Source organism: Tachyglossus aculeatus, chromosome 5 (genome assembly GCF_015852505.1).
Source record: "Tachyglossus aculeatus isolate mTacAcu1 chromosome 5, mTacAcu1.pri, whole genome shotgun sequence".
Taxonomy (NCBI): domain Eukaryota; kingdom Metazoa; phylum Chordata; class Mammalia; order Monotremata; family Tachyglossidae; genus Tachyglossus; species Tachyglossus aculeatus.
The window spans coordinates 55,683,356-55,686,886 of NC_052070.1; positions in this window are offsets into that span (position 1 = coordinate 55,683,356).

Sequence of the window (3,531 nt, forward strand, 5' to 3'; positions counted from 1 at the left end):
ATGAATGAATGAATACATGCCACTGATTGACTGATTTTTTAAATGGTATTTGTTAAACACTTACTATGTGTCAAACATTGTTCTAGCACTGTAGTATCAATCAATCAATCAATCATATTTATTGAGCGCTTACTGTGTGCAGAGCACTGTACTAAGCTCTTGGGAAGTACAAGTTGGCAACATATAGAGACAGTTCCTACCCAACAGTGGGCTCACAGTCTAAAAGGGGGAGACAGAGAACAAAACCAAACATACTAACAAAATAAAATAGATAGAATAGCTATGTACAAGTAAAATAAATAAATAAATAAATAAATAAATAAATAGAGTAATAAATATGTACAAACATATATACATATATACAGGTGCTGTGGGGAAGGGAAGGAGGTAAGATGGGGGGGATGGAGAGGGGGGACGAGGGGGAGAGGAAGGAAGGGGCTCAGTGTGGGAAGGCCTCCTGGAGGAGGTGAGCTCTCAGCAGGGCCTTGAAGGGAGGAAGAGAGCTAGCTTGGCGGATGGGCAGAGGGAGGGCATTCCAGGCCCGGGGGATGATGTGGGCTGGGGGTCAATGGCGGGACAGGTGAGAACGAGGTACGGTGAGGAGATTAGCGGCGGAGGAGCGGAGGGTGCGGGCTGGGCTGGAGAAGGAGAGAAGGGAGGTGAGGTAGGAGGGGGCGAGGGGATGGACAGCCTTGAAGCCCAGGGTGAGGAGTTTCTGCCTGATGCACACATTGATTGGTAGCCACTGGAGATTTTTGAGGAGGGGAGTAACATGCCCAGAGCGTTTCTGGACAAAGATAATCCGGGCAGCAGCATGAAGTATGGATTGAAGTGGAGAGAGACACGAGGATGGGAGATCAGAGAGAAGGCTGATGCAGTAGTCCAGACGGGATAGGATGAGAGCTTGAATGAGCAGGGTAGCGGTTGGGATGGAGAGGAAAGGGCGGATCTTGGCAATGTTGAGGAGCTGAGACCGGCAGGTTTTGGTGACGGCTTGGATGTGAGGGGTGGATGAGAGAGCGGAGTCGAGGATGACACCAAGGTTGCGGGCTTGTGAGACGGGAAGGATGGTAGTGCCGTCAACAGAGATGGGAAAGTCAGGGAGAGGACAAGGTTTGGGAGGGAAGACAAGGAGTTCAGTCTTCGACATGTTGAGCTTTAGGTGGCGGGCAGACATCCAGATGGAGATGTCCTGAAGGCAGGAGGAGATGCGAGCCTGGAGAGAGGGGGAGAGAGCAGGGGCAGAGATGGAGATCTGGGTGTCATCAGCGTAGAGATGATAGTTGAAGCCGTGGGAGCAAATGAGGTCACCAAGGGAGTGCGTGTAGATTGAGAACAGAAGGGGACCAAGCACTGAACCTTGGGGAACCCCCACAGTAAGAGGATGGGAGGGGGAGGAGGAGCCTGCAAAAGAGACTGAGAAAGAACGACCGGAGAGATAAGAGGAGAACCAGGAGAGGACGGAGTCTGTGAAGCCAAGGTCAGATGGCGTGTTGAGGAGAAGGGGGTGGTCCACAGTGTCAAAGGCAGCTGAGAGGTCGAGGAGGATTAGGACAGAGTAGGAGCCGTTGGATTTGGCAAGCAGGAGGTCACTGGTGACCTCTCAGAGGGCAGTTTCCGTGGAATGTAGGGGACGGAAGCCAGACTGGAGGGGGTCGAGGAGAGAGTTGTTGTTGAGGAATTCTAGGCAGCGCGTGTAGACAACTCGTTCAAGGAGTTTGGAAAGTAATGGTAGGAGGGATATGGGGTGATAACGAGAAGGTGAGGTGGGGTCAAGAGAGGTTTTTTTTAGGATGGGAGAGACATGGGCATGTTTGAAGGCAGAGGGGAAGGAACCAGTGGAGAGTGAGCGGTTGAAGATGGAAGTTAAGGAGGGGAGAAGGGATGGAGCGAGAGGTTTCATGAGATCACTTCCCTACTGTGTGACCTGGGGTGAATGACTTAACTGTTCTGTGCCTCAGTTTCCTCATCTGTAAAATGAAGACTGCATATCCGTTCTTCCTCCGCCACAGCCTGGGAGCCCCAAGAGGGCAGGGACTGTGTCTGACCTGATTTTCTTGGAATTTGCATAGTGCTTGGCACAGAGTGAGCAGTTAACAAGTTCTAGCCTTATTGTTATTATTATTCCAGAGCTAAATCGAGAGCCAGAAGCCTGCTGGAAAGGCAGTAATAATAATAATAACGGTGGTATTTGTTAAGCGCTTACTATGTGCAAAGCACTGTTCTAAGCGCTGGAGGGGATACAAGGTGATCAGGTTGTCTCACTTGGGGCTCACAGTCTTAATCCCCATTTTACAGATGAGGGAACTGAGGCACAGAGAAGCCCGTGCTCTTTCCACTGAGCCACGCTGCTTCCCCTGCTTCCCCTGGTAGGGCCAGGGCCAGGATATGGCTTAGTGGGAAAGAGCAAGGGCCTGAGAGTCCTCTGACTCTAATTCTAGGATTTTAATCCCACCTACACCGCTTGTCTGCTGTGTGATCTTGGGCAGGTCACTTAACTTCTCCGTGCCTCAGTTTCCTCCTCGGGGATTAAGATTGTGAGCCTTCCCTTCTGTGTGTGCCCTAGGGTGAAGGACTTAACTGTGCTGTGCCTCAGTTTCCTCATCTGTAAAATGAAGACTGCGTACCCGTTCTTCCTCCCCCATAGCCTGGGAGCCCCAGGAGGGCCAGCGACTGCGTCCAAACCGATTATCTTGTATTTACCCCAGCTCTTAGTACAGTGCCTGCCACATAATAAGTGCTTAACAAATACCACAATTATTATTATTTTTATTACTGTTAGTTTTATTAGTACGGACCCAGACGACCTGGAGCAAATATATCCATAGAGTCGCTATAAATTGGAAACAACTTGACGGCACTTACTAATAATAAAAAAGTGTGGACCTAAGCAGCGTGGATTAGAGCTTGGGAGTCGGAGGACATGGGTTCTAATCCCGGCTCTGACACTTGTCTGCTGTGTGACCCTGGGCAAGCCACTTTATTTCTCTGTGCCTCAGTGACCTCATCTGTAGAATGGGGATTAAGACTGCGAGCCCCACGTGGGACAACCTGATTACCTTTTATCTACCCCAACGCTTAGAACAATGCTTGGCACGTAGTAAGCGCTTAACAAATACCGTTATTAGTATTGTGATTATTATTATTATTCTCTGTGCCTCAGTGACCTCATCTGTACAATGGGGATTAATCAATCAATCAATCAATCAATCGTATTTATTGAGCGCTTACTATGTGCAGAGCACTGTACTAAGCGCTTGGGAAGTACAAATTGGCATCACATAGAGACAGTCCCTACCCGATAGTGGGCTCACAGTCTAAAAGGGGGAGACAGAGAACAGAACCAAACATACCAACAAAATAAAATAAGTAGGATAGAAATGTACAAGTAAAATAAATAAATAAATAAATAAACAGAGTAATAAATATGTACAACCATATATACATATATACAGGTGCTGTGGGGAGGGGAAGGCGGTAAGGCGGGGGGATGGAGAGGGGGACGAGGGGGAGAGGAAAGAAGGGGCTCAA